The sequence below is a fragment of the Phalangium opilio genome, unplaced genomic scaffold (assembly GCF_054372755.1).
Source record: "Phalangium opilio isolate 3A_F unplaced genomic scaffold, DU_Popi_V2 ptg000011l_1, whole genome shotgun sequence".
Taxonomy (NCBI): domain Eukaryota; kingdom Metazoa; phylum Arthropoda; class Arachnida; order Opiliones; family Phalangiidae; genus Phalangium; species Phalangium opilio.
This window is the reverse complement of record NW_028324147.1, coordinates 5,611,059-5,632,632: the sequence shown is the minus strand read 5'-3', so window position 1 is coordinate 5,632,632 and position 21,574 is coordinate 5,611,059. Positions and strand designations below refer to the sequence as shown.

The following is a 21,574-nucleotide window of genomic DNA, read 5'->3' as shown; positions in this document are numbered from 1 at the left end:
TGTTTTGCTATATCCAGTGATGATAACATAACAGCTAGTAGATAGTTTCGAATATCACGAATAGAGGCTGAAGGTAATCTGAGAGATTGGACACGCGACACTTTACCTGCTCTTTGTTCAATTGGGGCTGTTAAAACTAGGGAAAATGTCCTACACCTCGATACACGCGCCTATCAGAAAAAAAGACATTTCCCCTAAAAAAAGAAAACCAACTTTGGTTTTGGTTTTTTCGAGTTTTTTTTTTCTTCGACTATCCTCTTGTTTTCCTTCCAACTGAACCAGGAATCGATGTACCAGATAAATGATTGGCTATAAGCAGAAGGGGGTAATAGAAGAAGGATGACACTCTGTATCCTATTAATACTTCAGTTATGTAACATGATTCTTCCCAGGCGAAGGAGCCATTTTTGTTTGCTATCCCGCTCAACAAAGTTCAGATGGGTAGTTATCGCACCGTGCTAGGGTGAATTCAATAACTGTTTGGTACTTACTAAATCCTCAGAAATCAACCTGCACTAACCTTGATTGTCTTGACGTGGGACAAAAACGCACAAGCGCATGCGCCTTGGCAAATAATTTAGCAGCGCTAGAGTAATGATGAGGGAATTGTTTACATGACGTATGTGATTCGGTTTAGTTAACTTTGCTATAATAAATGTACAATGATGTTGGCCGCTTTGAAGAGAAGTAGTATTATATACTTCTGCTATAAGGAATTTTCCGTATCAGTTTGCCCGAGTTTTCTCGTTTTCTGGGGATTAAAGGCCGACTTCCATCGAAAAGGGTTCTTACGAACTGAAAACCGTGCATCGAGAGTAACAATGGAGCGACCGTGCCGATTTTCGAATCCCCGCTGGACAAAATTTTGAGGGGTTCTTACGAACTGAAAACCTTGATACGGGGGTTCTTACGAACTGAAGATAAACAATAGATATTTTCCTTCAGAGGGTCGTAAAAATCGGGAATAAAATATTTAAGAGACTTTCTATTGTTTATCTTCAGTTCGTAAGAACCCGCATAGCAAGGTTTTCAGTTCGTAAGAACCCCTCCAAATTTTGCCCCAGTGGGGACTCGAAAATTGGCACGGTCGCTCTATTGTTAAGAATCGATGCACGGTCTTCAGTTCGTAAGAACCCTTTTCGGTGGAAGTCGGCCTTTAATAGGTTGGTACAATTTCATCATCAGAGTATAGCTTTTTATTTGGTGGAAAGTTAGATTGTGATAATGCTGTTAGAGGTTTAATTGAACGTCTAATGTACGTTATAATCCAAGATCAAGCAAATAGAAACAGTCGTGAACTAAAGATCTTTTCGTATAAATCAGGAAATGACACAGTTAAGGAGGTCATGCCTTAGTCAAATTCGTAAATGTTAAAAATTAGTCAAATTGTTTTGTTTTTTATTTTCGAAATTGTTTTCGACTTTTTGCAAAATTTGCATTTTCAAGTATTTAAACTACCAAATTAAATCCCTTTTAACAATATTTTTCGGTACTACCTCATTCCATATTTTCCTTTATGTGGAATTAACTTATAATTAAAATTCGATTAAAATTAAGTCGAGTTAATCAGTTGTTGTATTTAAATTTTCAAGTATTTAAAACTAGCAAATTAATTGCTATTATCCCTTTAAACAATATTTTTCCGTACTTTGCAAACTCATTAAATTTTTCCTTTAATTGGAATTAACTTAATTATATTAAAATTAAGTCGAGTTAAGGGATTGTTAGATTTAAATTTTCATGAATTTAGAACTATCAAATTATTTGCTTCTCTCCCCTTAAGCAATATTCTTAAGTACTTTAATTGGAATTAACTTAATTAGATTAAAATTAAGTCGAGTTAAGAGGTTTTTATATTTAAATTTTCAAGTATTTAAGACTGCCAAATTAATAGCTTCTATCCCTTTAAACAATACTTTTCGGTACTTTGTGAACTCATTAAACTTTTCCTTCAAGTGGAATTAACTTATAATTAAAATTAAGTCGAGTTAGGTGGTTTTTATATTTAAATTTTCAAGTATTTAAAACAACTAAAGTAAACGCTTCTATCCTTTTAAACAATACTCTTCGGTACTTTGTGAACTCATTAAATTTTTCCTTTAATTGGAATTAACTTAATTAGATTAAAATTAAGTCTAGTTAACGGGTTGTTAGATTGATCGTTTAAATAACTTTAAAAATAAGTACCTTAAACGGGGACATAAATAGAGGGGTACTTACTGTACGTTTACAGGCTTTTAAAAATTACCATTTTGATGAGTATGGTGGCCGTTCTCGTGGTAAGCGGTTTTTAAAGAAACTAATTAGCATAAATTTCAAGTCTCCCCCCCCCTCCTGAAAGTGGAGTGTCAAGTTCGAATTAAACCGCGCCATGTAATATAGCTCCGTGTCGATTTAAACCTTAAGAAGCTCATTTTTGAAATATTAAACTCTTAAAATTGATAGATTTACAAGATCGGGGAGCAATTTTTTAAACTTACAACTGTATGTACAACTTAAAGGGACTCCAAAGAAGGCAGCGCCGGGTGGGTAAAAATTATTTGAAATACGTCAGAGACACGTGACCGAGGCTAGGCGTGGTTTCCAATGTGCTACAGCCTTGTGAAAAGCTAGTTTAGAATAGTTTATAGTCTCACTGCATTCGGAGTCTTAGCGTCACGTGGTGGCTGTGACGTATTTAAAATAATTTTTACTTACCCGCCGCAACCTTCTTTAGAGTCCCTTTAAATCCCACAACGGGGAAAAAGGGTGATTGGAGTAAAAATCTCACTCCTAACTGCCCTCTTGTGACAGTCTTCATACATAGATCAAGCACCCTGTGGCTGTAGTTACAAGCGCAATCAGTACAAGACGTTTTTGAAAATAGTACATTTTGTGTTGGATAGAGGGCGCAAAGTTCTAGCTCAATATACAAACGGTAACCCACGTGACAAGAAGTAATCGGTTACGACCCCTTTCTCCCTCAGTGGGAGCAGTCTAGGCTCGCGATTTAGAATACTATTTCATCCCTCGATGCGACTCCTTTTCTACACCTCCCTGACAGGATGTAGTGTGTAAAGGAAGCCTTAGTAAAAGTGTCTTATAGAAAAACACTTTTAAAAGCACTTAAACTTCAAATGGTCCATGTCCGGACTTGCTGGTCCAATTAAATTGGGCTATAGCCAGAAAGTTAAGTGGGTATAACATTTTCAATTTTATGTAAAGTTTTATAAGTGATTTTTGAAACTTGCGGGATTTAACTGTGGATAAATATCCCACCCCTTTTCCGAATTTTACAAGCTCAAAATTAAATTGGCTATAAATAAAAATTAAAGAGAAAATACTGAACTGCTTTTAGAGAAATAATTTACAGGTGACTTTTTAAAGTGAGGATGAAACTTAAATTAGTTAGCAAGTTTAGAATCATTTTAGAAATTTAAGACTTGGTTCGAGCGTATATTATGTCTCATTATATGCAGAGTGTTCTTAAAAGAGGAGGAGATAATTTTGCAGGTATTTGATATTCTAAAGTAATAGGAGAGCTTTTTTAACAGACGGCCATATTGCAAAATGGCGGTTAGATAAGTTACTTAATTCGCTGATGCTATTATATATTTTGACAATATTATTCATTACCGCTGTTTACACCGTTTAATATACACCAATTAAGTCTTTTTATTATCTAATGCTTATAAAATACAAAATATAACTACTTTATTCATACTTTTACAATATAAATAAATCTAATTTTTATCACTTTGACTATTCTACTATAATTTTCCCAAGTAGCTTTATTATAACTTTCATATATATAACCATTTATATATAAAGTCTCATTGCGAAAACCAAAATAATAGTTTTATTTGATTCATTTACAAATTTCTGCCATCTCTCCCTAACAATCAAATAAAAAAAATCGGTATCGGAAATAAATATCTGGTGTTTTATGGAAAACGAAAAGCGCGAGAAATGCAGAAGTAAAAGGGAACCCAATTTTTTGTTCAAAATATTATCATACGTTTATAAGATATACTCCATAAGTGTGACATTAAATATACTTCCTGAAATCATGCGATTTTTAAAACAGCCAACTACACTAAGTACTCCAGAATCAAACGTTCCTCATCCAATCTCTCCAGTAACTAGTGCCAAACTTATGGAATCTATAAACGTATGATATAATAGAAAACAGCTATGGGCGCGTTTCACAAAAAGATGTTTTCATTTTATTTTGGTTTATATCTTGGGGGATTTTAATCTTCATCTTTTTGTGCAACCTTTTATTCTTTGAGATGATGGTAACCAAGATTAGTCAGGAAAAGAAAAAATAAACGTAGCAGCAGCACGCAGTTTTAGATTAAAGTACGGAATAAAATGGTTTGTTAGTATTTTTACGGAAGGAGATGCCGCCGCATGCAGCTAGAACGTTTCTTCAATTTCTTCTTTCTTTTTTTCTGGTTTCTCAAAGTGTTACGCTCGAGTGATTTTCTAGCGCAATGGGATCTTACTTTGCTAGATTGATTATGTTTTTTTCGTGGCTTTGGATTTTGCGCCAACTAAGAATTAATTCCCGCCCTTTTTTAATTTTTTTCTTAGTTAAGGTAGACTCGAGATGGATAAGTCGGATACATTTTAATGAGTTTTCTAAATTGTTCTTATGATTTTTCTATTCACGTTAATGAAAGAACTTTAGTTTTAACGAAGAAGTGTCGACTCTTTTAAATATAATGAGTTGAAAAATGGTCTATGGTTAGCTGAATCGACCGTTTATGAATTGTACGACTGTAATTATTAAGCCATAAGTTCATAAGATAAGTTCCATGATAAGTTTATCGTCACTGGTTACAAACTGGAGCTTGTCATGAAGTGACTTAGGTCATAGCAGGGATAGATTTAATTTTTAGAAGTAGGAATGGAGAACATGTAACGAAAAGTTTAAATTATCTTATTGGTTCACTCACTTAAACTACGTTCTGATGACGTTGCTGACGGGTACGGCGAAAAATATGTAATCCTTTTTTGCCTCTGTTGCTATGACCCGCCTCTTCTTTCACGTCCCGTGGAAGGGGGGATCCGGGACTTTGACGCGCGCCCATATTACTCTGTTCTCCATTCCTACTTCTAAAATTAAATCTATCCCTGGTCATAGATTCGAGGTAAAGCGATGCCGCCCTTGTGAGACGCTGTCAAAGGCTTAGTACAGACTACACAGGAAGACCTCGACCACGAATCAGAATAAGTCATTTTTAAACTAACCTAGTCACAAGACCCAAAAATATTTAAATAGCCCGAATGCCTCAAAAGCACGGTGAACTCTTCTTAATTGTATAGACACAAAAAAAGAAAGATAGGGGAATTAAATAGAGCCGTGATTGGTCGACCAAAGAATCTAGGAGACTAGACTTTACATAATAAACAACATACTGTTGACTACCAAAGTCTAATTTTTCATCGACCCCAGACCCCAGTGCATACTTAATTTTTGATTTGTTGACAGTACTTAACATTTCAAAGATAGACTTAAAATTAAATTCGGTGTTTGTCTAGGCGCTCGGTTTTTCGCATAAATCGAGTTAGATTTTTGGCTGATGTTGGCAAACAGGCTCATAAAAGGCTTGATTTTTATTCATATCACAGGCTTGGGCATTGATAGTGTAGTGTGATTTCACGCTTTCCTGATCACCAATAAAGCGATTTTCATCTCTATGCCAGTTCCTATAAAGCAAAGCGTATATTTTTCCAACGTTATATATATATATATATTGGGGGCTAGTTTCCTGAACTGATGTAAAAGGAAAGGCGGCTGGCTGGCTGCATGCAGTCTGGAGGATTTGGGTCCAAGGAAAGAAGGAATTCATCCACCCAAAATCTTTTTCCTTTCCTTAGAAATTTTGCGCGTTCCGCGTTCATCTTTTCAAAAGAAGGATTTATCTTTCAAATACGCCAACGTCAAAAATCTACCCTACCCTAACGTTTTGGTTATAAACACAGGGTGGGTTAGATAAAAGAAGTTTTTGATGAAGATATGTTCTGGGTTGAAGTTGATAGTAGGCCTACATGATGTTTTCATTGATAGGGAGTGTTCTAACAAATTTCTAAAATAATTATACACTGTTGATATCGTTAATATTAGTTCATAAGATATGTTTCATAAGTTTGTCACCGCTGGTTACAAACTGGAGCTTGTCATGAAGTGAGGGAGGTAGGTCATAGATTCGAGGTAAAGCGATGATTGCCTGGTGAGGCGCTGTCAAAGGCTTAGTAATGCAGACTAAATAGGACCTAGATGGAAGTCCTGCAAAATTAACCATTCAGTAATGACTTGTATCTTTAATTCATAAGATATGTTCCATAAGTTTGGGACTAGTTACAAACTGGAGTTTGTCATGAAGTGAGTGAGTGAGTGAGGTCATAGATTCACCTTCGTAAAGCGACGCCTGGTGAGGTGATGTCAAAGGCTTAGTAATGCAGACTAAATAGGACTAGATGGAAGTCCTGCAAAATTAACCACCAAGTGTAGGACTTCAATTCTCGCTTCCGTCGTTCTCGAACTAGCTCGAGCTGTAAGTCTAGAGTTAGCATTACGAAGTATAGGAGATGTCAAACTCATAGAACAGAACATATCTTATGAACTTATGATATTATGCATTAAAAAACTTAGCCAAATCAATGAATTCGACCATGATTAAAATTTTTCTAGTTTCTTCAAAATCCTCTCTTAAAAATTGTCAAAGTATTCCCAATTTCGTTTTCCAAAACACTAATTGTTCCATGTCAATAAATAATATTCCAAAATCTACCTCTAACTAATTATTTAATTAATTTTTGACATAACTGCGAACAAATTAGAGCCTCGAGAACGAGTCGAATAGACCCAAAACGTAAATACGCTTGTCTTCATCCAATTAACGTCTAATTAAAACCTCAAAACAAGGTATATCCCTAATTAAGAAAGGAGGCCAAAAGCCTAGACGTTATTTTGTTGGTTAGCAACGTGTACTGTACCATAAATTAATGTGTGGTCCAAAATTGCCTACCGATGCCAAAACCCGTTGCGTCTTTGCTTCTAAATATAAATCAGACCATGCAGCTTTTAATTAATAAATGTTCCCCTCAAGCTACGGATGGGGATTTTTTTATTTTTGTCATATTTTTTGAGTCAGCTCTGAAGAAGAGAGATCTATGTTTTTCCGTTGCAAGATTTCTCGACTGTGTAGGATTTTTTTTTTTGGTTCATAACTAAGTTGTCAAAAATTTGGTAGGCAGATAGGCAGGTTTTAAAGATGTACTTGACATCAAAAGATCATTGGGGATTCTTGTGGTCCATCCCAACGAGTATACTTTTAGCATAGGTTATGTTCCATAAGTATGACCCTACCTATACTTCGTAATGCTTACTTAGAGACTCACAGCTCGAGCTAGTTCGAGAACGACAAGCGAGAATTGCAGACTACACTATATGTTAATTTTGCAGGACTTCCATCTTCCTATTTAGTCTTTGACATCGCCTCACCAGGCATCGCTTTGCCTCGAATCTATGACCTACGCCAGTCACTTCATGACAAGCTCCAGTTTGTAACCAGTGACAAACTTATCATGGAACATAGCAGTCCATCTAGTTCCTATTTAGTCTTCATTTCTAAGCCTTTGACAACGCCTCACAAGGCGTCTTCGCTTTACCTCGAATCTACGACCTACCTCATTCACTTCATGACAAGCTCCAGTTTGTAACCAGTGACAAACTTACGAATGGAACATATCTTATGAACTTATGTTTTAGGAGTATATTTAAGTATGCCTTTGAAAGAAACATAGTGAAAGAGTTATATAAGGGAGAGTGGGCAAACGCCCAAGAAAGTGGCGAGTGTCACTGATCCTTTCTCTCTCTCCGTTTTTCCTCCCCAAGTTCCTTAGACCGGATGTGGATTTTTTTATCATCATCCAGAGGTTTTTTCTACACCCCCTGCCCCCGATATCCAAGTGCCATCCGTGCGTGTGTATGTGTGAAGTTTTTGTGCCAGTCAAAGCCATCACTATTTAATAAACCTTATGATTACGTATTTAGATTCCTACCAACCACCATGGAGCAATATTTAATTAGACATAGATGCATTTAATGCAATTTTAAAGGTACTTTTTTTTCTGAATCCAAGAAAATTACTCCATAGAAAATGTCAATGGAAAACGGCCTGATTGTAGACAACAAGTTGGTCAACACACCAAACTCTTATTTTAACCCCCCCCCCCTTTCCCCCGACTTTTGAATTGGGGTCTATTAGTTGTATTATTCGATGCTCAGAAATCTTTTGAATCCCTGATTTTAAACACGAGTGGCTAAAAGTGCGCCTCTTTTTAGGGTACAGATTAAGTAAAATAAGAATATTGTGGAAAAAGTTGATAATAAACAAGCTAATTAGCAATAATTTGGAAAAGTAGCAATATTTTGGGGTTAAAAAATACCCAATTTTGTAATATTTTGGAAAGGAGGAAATTTACTCTGTCGATAAACCTTGATAATAACCAAAACAGGCGCAAATTTAGCCGCTCATTTTTATACTCATTACTTTTAACCCCTCCCACTAAAAAACCTACAAAATTAAAATTATACAAAAAATAGGCTTACTGAAAATCAAATACAATTTCTTATCTTATCAATTTACTACCCCTTTCCGAGGAGGCTTAGATCAATATCAAACGTCAGAACGTTCGATGACATTGAATAAGAATCCCACGCGATATTCGTCCTAGTCCCGAAGGAAATTGACCTCGAGTACGTGATTAAAAATCCGGAAATGCTAATTAAAGTCGTGAATCACTTCGCTATTTTTGGATTCTTTTTTTTTTTATCAATCGGTGATGAAGAGCCAACCCTAAAGTGGACATATCCCGTGATAATTATCGCCTAGTGTTTGGGAATTCACCGCCGGAAGCCACGTTTTATATAAGGTAGGCAGTTTCCGATAACGTCTCGCAGGAAGTACTTAATTTAAGCCTCGGTTGGTTATACACCGTTAGTTTTTGTTATTTGAACCCAAAGGGCACAAGGCACGTGAATTGAAATTTAAAATATACTTTTCATTTTGTCATTTCTGAAGCGTATAACTTGAAGTGAGAAAAATATTGTATTTGGAATTAAAGCTTCATATTAGGGTTACGTTTAGGCTTAGATTCGGCCAAGGCTTAGCAAAAATAATCCCATTGATGTGTAGAGGAACGAGGGGCTTATCACTGTTCGATTTTGTGTATCCACCAATTATGATATAAGTTTAATTATGCTACCACAAGTGTAGAGGAACGAGGGGCTTATCACTATTCGACTTTGTGTCTACACAATTATGAGTTTATGTGTAATTATTCTACCACTGTCAAGGATATGACTTTTATTGATTACTAGTCTAGTAATCAATGTAATGCTGTCAAAAGTACAATTAAAACGCCGAGTGACGGTCCCCTCGCTGTGGGAGGAGTTAACAAAGCATATAGCAATAATGACAAACATAGGCTTAATCTCGGGCCCCGCAACAATATTACCGAAATGCAATTTTCGAGTTGTTTAAATGACGTCATTAAAATAAACATTTTCAGGCTCGTTCTTGGTCGCGGAATTACATTAGGCTTAACGATCAAGTTGTTTAAGCCGAGTTTTGAAATGGAAAATGGCTAATGCGTACGTCACCAAGAAAATTTGCGAAAACCCCTTGAAACACTCATGATGACGTCCTCGTTTGATTAGCTTTTAAAACACATTAGAAAATTTCGGAATACTGTAGATAAAGATTTAAGAATTAATATAAATCTATAAATAAATGGAAATTATAGATTTTTCCTGTTAAATATTCCATTGCAACTACAGACTCAAAATTGCTCTGAATAAATTAACCTTCATACATTGAACTAGGAGTATATATCCTAACGTGGTAAGAGATACGAAGCTTTAAAATAGGAAAATCCTTATCTCATTTCAACAGAGAATTCTTACTCCTACTTGAAACTGTGTAAGATGAAATTACCAGTTATTTAAACCTTGAACTTCGCGTATCTAAAACAGGAGTTGCAAATAGTATTTATAAAATCCACGATGTTTTGTTACTTTCCTTTTAAATGATTACCAATCTTTTTATCAAAACGCCAATCTTGTTACGTCAACTTATGAATTTCACGTGGGGGTTATTTTTTCCACAAGTTTATAAGATATGTTCCATAAGTTTGTCACTGGTAACTTAGAAACTGGAGCTTGTCATAAAGTGAGTGAGATAGGTCATAGATTCGAGGTAAAGCAACAGTCGCCTGGTGAGGCGCTGCTGTCAAAGGCTTAGCACAAACTAAATAGGGAGATGGAAGCCCTGCAAAACCGAGTGTATTACTTCAACTCGGTTGTCGTTCTCGAACTAGCCCCCAGTAGTAGCATTACGAAGTATAAATAGTGTCATACTTATGGAACGTACCTCATAAACTTGTGCTATAAGGGGTTTTACCAAGAAAAAAAAAGTGAAACGGGCGGGTTAGCATTATACACGTAACGTAACTGTCTCATAAATGATTCATACTGTATTATATCTTTACAAGCGTTGTTGCTGAAAGAAAAAAAATTGACTATACATCCCTCGGCGCTTGTTTCGAGTCATATTCCTCGGTATAACTTGGTGAAAACGAGTTTATGATTACGCGGGTGGTATACGGTATCTGGTCTGCTTTGGTCTATGTCATTCAGGCCCTGGGGGTCCATATTTTGACGCGGGTATCATATCTATAATGGGGGGTCCACCTCTTGAAGTTGTAACACAGACCTGCATGCATGGCCAAATGGAAAGCTAATTATAACTGTACTTAAGTAGTTTATTATGTCTCGGGTACCGTATCATAGAAAACTTTCCTTCAAGGGTTATTTATGTGAACTTGAAAATAACTGGTATTTTAACAGTGTCAATGACTTTTTTCCCAGCCTTTTTGGGTGAAACCAGTCTGGTCTAGGGTGACAGAGATATGGAGATAAGTCCTTAAAAGGTGGATTTATTTAAAATATTTGGGGTTTTTTTTTATATTAGCTAATTTTAAGATATACTTAACTTGCACCCACTTATATTGAAGGACTCGATTTATTTAGTTTTTCGTTTTAAAATGTTTTGAAAAAGATTTTATTCTTGTTGAGTCAAAATACCCATCCAAAAATGGACCGATTTTCTTTAATAGGTTTTTAAAAAGAAGGTTATTAAACTCTTATATATAGTTAAATTCAGACTAGGAGGATTAATACACCAGGAGTCGAGGCTACTTCGTACTCCACTTTGTATGCCAAATAGCCTGGCTTTCTGGTGTAAATGGTATCAATGCTCCTATTTTGAAAATTATGTCAATTTAAAGACACTAAATATGGTAAACGATAATGTAATGATATAGGCCTATAGTTTTGTTGACAAACAATAGAACTGGTTGGAAATCTTTCATTTGTATCAAGGTTTATTTTGCAACGTATTTCGTGTACGCCTTTTTTGGGTATTTGTTTTTATGAATTGAGAAATAACTAAGAACTATTAGATTAATTTCGCTTTACTAAATAAGGGTTTTAAATTTAAACTCTAAATTCGGTGATAGCAAAACTCCAAAGAATCAAAAACTTTCTTGAAAATTATTTATCTGATTTTACGCCACTGTATATTATAACGAGAAATATCCCATCTTCGTCTGCTTGTCTGTTAGTAACGCTTTGATAGTTTAGCTTGCAAAAACCGTAGTTATAGTAATATTTGATAGCGTAGTATTTTTTATTATAAACAAATTAAAATCAGTAATGATTAAGCGTGAAGTGGAAATACGGCTTCGTAAATTTTAAAACCAAGGAGAATTAAGAATAGTATGGGAATACGGTGTTTAGCTTGCAAAAACGTAGTTAGTAATATTTGATATCGTAGTAATTATTAACTATTTGTAATTAGAAATGATTAAGCGTGAAGTGGAAATATGGCTTCGTAAAATTTTAAAAGCAAAGATAATTAAGAATGGTGTGGGAATATAATTCTAAAATATACATCTAAGTAACAAAGAACCATTATTTGACGAACCATAAGTTTTACTTTTCAATTATGATGGTTTATATTCATTCATTCATTCAATGAGATATTCTTTTAAACTTTACGACTTACTTTTTAAATTATATAAATTAAATTAATTGAAAACAACCCCTGCAGTCTTTTATGATTATAATTAAGGCGGAAACGATTCAGGATATTTAATAATAAAATTAATTGATTTATATTGAAAGGTTAAAAAAGGTCAATTAGTTCCTCAAATATAAACTATATACAATTGAATAAACTTGTTTTCAATTCAATTGAATGGAATATTTAGTTTTCAGACTAATGTAAAAAACAAACTAAACAAAACCAGTCTATCTAGAACGTTCGTGACTAATAACAATTATCTAGAACACTCTATTGTTATACAAGTTTAACAAAGTGATTCTAACTAATTATTTTTTTAAAGCTAAACTCGAGTATCTTTTCGAGTGGTTTAATTATGCACTTATGTTTTATTGGTTTTCAACTTTGAATGTATCTAGTATTTTTAGCTTAATGGAAATTAGGATTTTACCATAACCATTTAATGAGTAAGTTTGGGGCTTGAGAAATTTGTTCGAAGAGAGTCGAGACTCGTTGGCACTAGCTTCGTTTTAAAGGAAAAGTTCAGGTAACATAACATTATACCTTAAAATAACGGTCTTTTTGTAAATATAAAAGGAAAAATATTAAAATTAAATTATCTCTTATTACAAAATAATAAGCATCTAATTAGTCTTAAAAAAGTGGACTACCATTGGTTTAGTGGCGTCTGCTAGCCAGAACCTCTTACCTCAACCAATCCAGTTATGTTACCTGAGCCTTTTAAAGTTTCTTCGTAAAAAGCTTAACAGAATTGAGGCATGGCCTACTGTGATTCCTTTCATGCTTATGAGTAGAGATGAAGATCACAGTAGGCGATGAGTTCTGTTCCGGTAAAATCCACCACCAGATCACGGTCGTCAACAATATCACCACGAGCCTGCGTGCGATAAGCCCAATACTTATAGAGAGTATGACTAGCTTATGATTTGACCTTTGTTACTTTGTTTAGTAATTATTTTGGGGAAAAAACTACAAAAATGTAGGTCCGTGTTGATAAAATCATAAAAATAAGTGTTTAAGTGTTTAACTTAGCTGTAATTTACAAAAAGGGATCTTGACTTTTCAACGACTGATAATAATAATAATGTATTTGGGTCGTTTTTTAAAGAGGCTATTTTAAAAATTCGGGATCAGGGACCCCTCCTATGTTTAGTTCAAGTGATTACCAATATAAAGATGCAGTTTAGAACGACGGAGTTGCTTGGGCAGTCAGAAAATAATTCGGTAATGATTTTTGATCATAAAGCGGAATGAAGTTTTATTTGTCGACTTGCACTCTATTTTTGAAATTTGATTTCGTTTAAAATTTCTGTTTCCATAAATTTCACAAAAACATTTTAATAACTAAAGTGCTTTTGTTCATATTTAAATCTCAAGTTTAGTCATAATAAAATGTAAATAAATAAATAGTAAAATAACTTATTACAAAATTTTGAAGCTGGGGAGAAATCGATAATTTAAATTTAATTTGAAACATTTTATTTGCAAAATAATTTTTTTTTAAATATTAAATTTCAAAATTTTACTTTTTACATTTTCATTTCAAGTATTAAAACTAATTATCAAAACCTTATGGTACTTAAAATAAAAACACCTCTTGGCTATAATATTTTAAACATTAATTAATGTTTAAAATTCCAAGGAAGGATTTTAAATTAAAACTCGAAATTTTTGTATCGATGCCAAATACTTTGGTATTTACCAGAATAATTTATAGAAAAATCAAGAATATTATTAAGTTGAAAGACAATTTAAAATATATTTTAATTACACCACGCCCTTCATTAATGTTGTGACATAAATCAAGTGACATATAGACGAAAGAAAAAAATCAATTTAGTTTGAAACTTGGCACATTTGCCTTGGTGACTCTTTCAGCCAATAAGAGTGATTTGATTTGATTTGCAAACAATATTAGCAAACTTTTCCGGGTAGTTAAAATTCGAAGTGACCCTTTCGATAATGGCCACATTGGAACACAATATAATTGTGCGCATAGTCGCTATCTGGTATTTTCAAAACCAAATTAGGAGGCCTATTTTCTATGATATCTACGCCATACCGCCCCCCAGCCCAGGCACACGACGTCTTTGGAAATTAGCCAAGTGATTGGATCTCTTCAACGGTAGTCTGCTTACAGTTTCGATTGATTTCCCGCACTATTGGAAATACATTATCCAACTCACTTTATCCCCGAATGATCCCCGTATAGTGGACCTGAAGCGATTAGGCTTAACCATTTCATATTATAAGCTTATCATCAAACCATAAGTCTACACGATACATGGTTCCAGTCGTGAAATGCATTGTGAACGCTCTCCAAAAAAATACTAGCGTAATTTAAACTCACAACTCGCAGTTTAGAAATTTGGTATAAATATGAAATTTTCCAAACCAATTTCATTGGTACCTGTGTATCATCAAGGATAGATTTAATTTTCGAAGTAGGAATGGAGAACAGAGTAATCTGGGCTCGCGTCAAATTCCCGGACCCCCCTTCCACGGGACGGAGGGGAATGAAAGAAGAGGCGGGTCATAGCGGCGACAGAGGTAAAAAGGAATTACGTATTTTTCGCCAACCCCGTCAGCAACGTCTTCAAAACGTAGTTTAAGTGAGCCAATAAGATAATTTAAACTTTTCGTTACGTGTTGCAGGGAGGGGCTCTATACTGGGTGGTCTATGAGTCGGACTGAAGTAAATACTAACCGTTAGATCCATTCCTACTTCTAAAATTAAATCTATCCCTGCCCATGCAGACTTACGCTCCAAACCAATTTTTCTATGACCAGTCATATTTCGATTAGACCTTCATTGTTTTTCATCTCTGTATTTATCTAGTCTCCAATATAATGCCGTATAAGTATCATGATCGAATTTTCCAGTCAACCAGGTCCTTGAAACGCAATTTGTAAACGTTGGATCATTAACTTATGGTACAGGTAATATTGAAGACTCAAAGGGGAGAGGGGGAGGGGCGAAACTATATAGAAATTGGCCAAATGTTTGGCATAATCGCGGTCTCGCATGCAAATTCAGTATAGATCATTGATCGGTTTACGCTATTATCCCCCATATACTTTACTGCATGTCAACGCAATACCAGCCAGATCTTCTCCATAAGGTATTACGGGAAATTAACTCTCCTAATATTATAATACTATATAGGACAAAGGTTAATCTCTCAGGTAGATCATTATACTGATATCTCAATAAAATTAATAGACCCTTGCGCGTTGCGTCGTCTGTTCCGTTTGGTGTAGGGTTAAAACGGAACATTGATTTGTATGTGAATCCAAAGACGTTAAATAAATAGTACTGCAAGGTTACTAGTCCATCAAAATCTATGTTAGTTGACGTCTTTTTTATCCACAATGTTTGGAGAATTTTACGGATGACCCCTTAAATTTAGTTAAGATTAAGAAACTGAAAGACAGTGATAACTTACGTAAGGGGTCGTCGCTAAAACACTCAAATCGTAACTTGAAAACAGTATCTCTTAGGGCACAATGTCACAGAACAAAATAGCCCGAGGGGCTAATCACTGTCAGATTCAATGTACACAGATTACAGATTACGTGTTATCATTTTATCACTGCCAAGGAGAGGACTTTAAGGTTACGCGTATTCACTTTAGTACAGTCAAAGATACAGCCGTGTACACCGATTATACTGAGTGAACGACCCCTCGAAATAGCCCTAAGAACATCCCCCTTAATTTATGAGAGACTTATCAGAAATATAATTCAAAGTTTAAAAGTTTATTTTAAAAATTACAACAAATATTACTTAAAATTACTTTGAAGTTTTTAGAATTATATCAAAAAAAAACGTTTAAAAACATATTGTAAATAAAGAAATCCACGTTTTTCACCAAAAATCCGCTAAAATGGGTTCAACTTAGGTCAAGTTAAATAGCATTCTTAAAAATATACACGACTGTAGCCAAGACTTATAATAAAAGTAATCGTGTTTAGGTCAGCAACGATATCACAAACTTTTAGGTCATCACATCTCGAAACGTTTTTCCGTGAGGCTTATCTTGCTATTTAATTCAAGATTACTTGTCACGAAATGCATGCCCCTGAAAACCACCCAAGAAACTCACGCACGCTGCTGTGTATAATTTTCAATGTCATCTAAAACCATACGTGTATGTATATGTAATGATGTATACGTAATGAAACAGCGTTGCGTGTATATGGGAAAAAAAGTACACTTGTAAACAAGTTATAATACAGAAGGTGTACTATACAGGGTGTTTCTGATAAGTGTTCCATAAATTAAGGGGGATGTTCTTTGGGAAATCAATTTAGAGTCGAAAATGTATAACTTTCGACTTTCAATTTTGCTTGAAACAAATTTAATGGGGTCATCCATAAAATACTATATACAATCAAGGATAGATTTAATTTTAGAAGAAGGAATGGAGATGTACGGTTAGTATTTACTTCAGTCCGACTCAAAGTCCAGTATAGAGCCCCTTCCTCCAACACGTAACGAAAAGTTTAAATTACCTTATTGGCTCACTTAAACTACGTTTTGATGATGTTGTTGACGGGGACGGAGAAAAATACGTAATTCCTTTTTACCTCTGTCGCTATGAACCGCCTCTTCTTTCACACCCCTCCGTCCCGTGGAAGGGGGGTCCGGGACCTTGACTCGCGCCCAGATTACTCTGTTCTCCATTCCTACTTCTAAAATTAAATCTATCCCTGGTGCAATCTTAACTTGAAAACAGTGTCCCTTGTTTCAAAATGTCATAAAAGTTGCATTTTCGCCGAAAGAATCTCCCCCTTAATTTGTGACACACCTTTCAGAAAACCCCTGTATTTATAACCACATTCCGTTACGATACCTGCATAGCGTGATACGTTATTTCTATATGAATCAGGTTTTCTTGTTCAACACAAGTTTATGCAGACTACTTTAGCCTCTATGAGCGTTAGACACGGTGACTCTCTCCGCCTTGGCCTTGAATTTAGTTACTTAACTTAGATTGAACAGCTGAATCGCAATATTTCAAAGCGTTTTTTTCCGTGACAAGATTTACGTGACGTGTTGAAAGAATTCTATCGTGTTTTGGAACTATCGCGTTACCAATATATACGTAGTAAATCCATCATGAAATATTCGCATCATTTCAATCACGGATTGTTCTAGGTATTATGTGATTTGTGTGATTTATTAGAATTATGGTCACGTGATGAAGATGAATTATTGTAATATTTTGGTAAATATATCGAAAGGTTTATTGATTTTAAGTCTTAAGAAGCTTTTAAGGTTATTTTTTCAATTAACTTAACCGATTTTATAAATATTTAATACATATTTTCGTGCCTAGGAGGATTCATACCTCCGTTTACACAAGGAGGCCAGACTACTTGGAGTACACAGTTGTCTGTATTTTGTCCTACAACTCTAGTCTGGTATACTTGTGTAAATGGTATGAATTCTAGAATGAAAACTATGTATACTATTTGTACAGTTGAATGTATAGTGAAATAAAGGGTGTTTCTGAAACGTCCGTCAGCAATTATGGGGCGTGTTCTTTGGGCGATTTTGAGTCAGAAATGTTCTATTACATTTTGTCCTAAGTGTCACCGTTTTCGAGTTAAGATGAGAACCTTACTTAAATTAGTGATCATTGACTTTCAGTTTCATTTAAGGGGTTATCCGTAAAATACTATGTACAATCTTAACTCGAAAACGGTGTCCCTTTGAGCAAAATGTCATAGAAGGTTACATTTTCGACTCAAATTCTTATAAAAAATACTGCCCTTAATTGCTGACCGACTTTTCAGAAGCACCCTGTACAGCTAGCTCGTCGGTAATGATGGTTTGATAAATACATAACATTTTAGAAAGGTTATAGGCGCTTCTGTTTTGTTTGAAGAATTCTAAATATCTCGTATGGTATTTTCAACAAGAATATTCGCCTTTTCCATTCGATCAATATAATTGAATTTTTGGGGAAAATGTAGCCCATAAAATGACGTATAATTTGATAAATCCTTATATTAAATAATCCATTTCGTACCTAATATATCAAATCTTAAATTTTTCCTAAATCAGTTTATCAAGTTTTTCATTTTTTACATGGCAAGTTAATTTAAAGAAATGAACAATTATACAAACTGTATAATTACAGTACAACTAAGAAACTAGACGACAGTGATTTCTAATTTAATTAAGGGGTCATCCCTAAAACACTCGAATCATAACTCGATTTGAAACAGTGTCCCTTGTGGCAAAATGGAGATAGAAGTTACATTTTCGACTGAAAATTGATTTCCGAAAGAACATCCCCTCTTAATTTATGGCAGACTTATCAGAAACACCTTGTATATACTCTACTTTACCCTAACTATACCTCAAATTTAAAACCCTTAAACATTCCCCAAACCGTAATTTTACCATTCATTTAATTCATTTCTAGTAATTTACTATTATTGACATCTTTCATCTTTACTCCCCCAATTGAAATCAAGTTACCTCGTATCAAAAACCCCATTTAATACTTATCAAATAATCAAAGCAACAAATATTGACGATACATTTATATAATAACAATAATAAATTACCTGAAATATTATTGGGAATCGAACCAACAAATTTATAAATGATTAATCCTGTAGACTTGAGAATTTTCAAAACTTCAATTCAATGTTTTAAACAACTGTTATTATAATTATTTACACGTTTTTCTCGGAACTTGACGCGTCAAGTTCATATACGTCATCTTAATTGACATTAAAATTAAATAGTAATTAATTAAAAAACAAAGATCACGATTGGCGGTGAAATTTTGGACAAACGTTTCCAACGCGCGTCTACCGTTATATCATTAGCACAGTCAAACTTCGAGTCTTTCGACTTCAAGGCGGTTACAGTTATTGTAGTACCTCCGTCCGTTCAGCCCGAGAACGGATTTTAGAATGAAGCTAAGACCCTCTCTAGGCTCTCTCTCTTTCTCTCTCTCTCTCGTTCCCAGGAAGGACTCCGCGCGTGTCGGATAGAATTTTTACGGGAAATGGGTGTGGGAGTCATCAGAGAAAATTGTTAAGGAGTAGAAAATATAGCTGCGTTTACTAGGCCTTTATCGTCAGCCAAGAATAAACATGGATGGTAGGAATAAATGTGTAGCTATATTTTCTCAACGTATCGGGGCGGATTTTATGGGAAGAGCTAGACTAATCAATATATATGACTAATTTTACCAAAGCGTATAATCTATCTCGCTGCTTTTTGAACCTTGCACGAGTGTAGAACATCGTGTTGCTATACCAACCAATGAAAATGCTTGTTAGAAAGAAGCCATCAGAGTTATTAATAGGCGTGACGTATAGTAAGTTCTCAAGCCCGGCCCACAAAACCCGCGTAGAAATGAACATGGGATATATAGGGGCACAATACTTCCTATTGGCTGTATATATTCCTGCGTCAACCTAAACAAAATTTAACAAAGCCCATCTTATGCATATATTGAACCAATAAACTTTATATCAGAGGTTGTATCGGAAGGAAGCTATTCAGTAATTGTTACATTTCTAGCCGCCATTTTAAAATATGGCAACGGATTGAAAGAAAAACCAAAATTTCGTCTATATAGTAAAGCATTTTTGCTGGGATCAGTCTGTCAGTAAGGACTTTAACCAGATACCACCACGAAGGCAGTCGATTTAGGGGGCTATCTATTCCTTGGGCTCCATTTGATCTGGTTGGAAATTTCCTCGGATAGGGGGATAACGTTCTCTCTGAGTCTGAGTCGGAGCAGAGAGGCTCAACTCCTGCCTAGCAGAGAAGGCTGACCAACGGGGGGAGGGGGTGAAAATATTGGAAAGATAGCTTATACGTAACGTAGGATCACGTAAAGGAGGAACTGTTGGAGCTCCGGAGAAACCGTTCACAACTTTCTGAGCCAAGAGAAAAAAAAATAAAATCAGACGTTCAGCAGCCAGCCAGCTAGCCAGCTCTACGAATCCCCCGATATCGGTTTTATCATCGTGCTATAGCATAAGTTTATAACTTATGTACCTTCCATAAGTATGACACTTACTATACTTCGTAATGGCACTAGAGACTTACAGCTCGAGATAACTAGTTCGAGAACGACGGTAGCGAGAATTGAAGTCCTACACTCGATGGTTAATTTTGCAGGACTTCTTCCCATTTAGTTTATACTAAGCCTTTAACAGCAGTGCCTCTTCAGGCGTCGCTTTACCTCGAATCTTTGACCTACCTCACTCACTTCATGATTTTGCAGGACTTCCAACTTCCTATTTGGTCTGCATTACTAAGCCTTTGACAGCGCTTCACCAGGCCTCCCTCGCTTTACCTCGAATCTATGACCTACGCCTACCTCATTCACTTCATGACAAGCTCCAGTTTGTAACCAGTTACAAACTTATCATGAAACATAACTTATCTACTTATGGTGCTAGTATAGTTTCGCTATATATATAGGGTACTAAGTTGCTAAACTCAAAATCGTCCGGAAACTGTACCAGTTACTTTCTAGACCGTATACAGGGGCTGATTTTATTTGGGGGGAGGGGAGTTAAGCTGGGGCTATGAGGGGGGCTTTTAATAGGGGGAAATCGCCCCCGCAAATTTCTCTTTTCTTATTTCTTTTTTCTCTCAATCCGAAAGGAAACCGGGAAAACTTGATATTGATTCTGTATTTCGATCTCACTTGTCAGTTTTCAAACGTTTAAAGAATGGATGGAATTGTTGCTATATTTGGATCATCAAGTATACTAGCGTCACTAATAGACTATTATATTAATTCCTGAAGAGGAGGAAATACCACAGGGGTGGGGAAGCTTGGTCAACTTCTTGGGTTGTTTCACTTGCGCTAAGAAGTACCGCTAGAGGCAGTGCGAGTTGGCTATCCTTCCTTAAAAGTCTGCTTGTCTTTCTAACTGTGATTTCATTAGTTGGTGACAACGCTATGTCAGGTGTTTGAGCAAGGTTCAACATGCTATGAGATAGATTATTCGCGAGGTAAAATTGGTCATACATAATGATTAGTCTAGCTAGCGCTTCCCACAAAATCCCCCATAGATACTTTCAGAAAAATGGCTACGCAATAATTCCTTGTAGCTGTATGCATTCTTTATTTTGAAAATTGGTTACATATATATACATGTTTTTAGCCACATCATATGATGTACATCTACGATGAGGATCTTAGTTTGACCTGCCCTGTTGTCGTAGTAGGAGGCTGTATAAAATAAATCGAGGGGCTATTCACACAAACTTTCTATACGCCTGTTAAATAGGGTACGATGTGGTTACTATTATGAGCCCCCATCTTGTTACAACTAAACTAGTTCCGTAATACATAGTTTTCAAACTAGGAGTATCTGTACCATTTACACAAGGAGACAAAGCTACTTGCAGGTCAAAGTAGTCTGCACTTTTTATGTCCACAAGT

General features: G+C 35.3%; 2 protein-coding genes across 2 annotated transcripts in view; one reads left to right on the top strand and one right to left on the bottom strand.

The window, feature by feature from the left end:
• Positions 1-19,100, bottom strand: part of LOC149710062 (ras-like GTP-binding protein rhoA) — a 45,520-nt gene extending 26,420 nt beyond the window's left edge. The window contains exon 1 of the mRNA XM_089858692.1: positions 18,720-19,100. The gene's annotated coding sequence lies outside the window, so the exon portion shown is untranslated. The remainder of the gene's footprint in view (positions 1-18,719) is intronic.
• LOC149710061 (lysosomal cholesterol signaling protein-like) overlaps positions 1-21,574 on the top strand; it is a 138,553-nt gene that overhangs the window by 74,006 nt on the left and 42,973 nt on the right. The window lies entirely within an intron of this gene.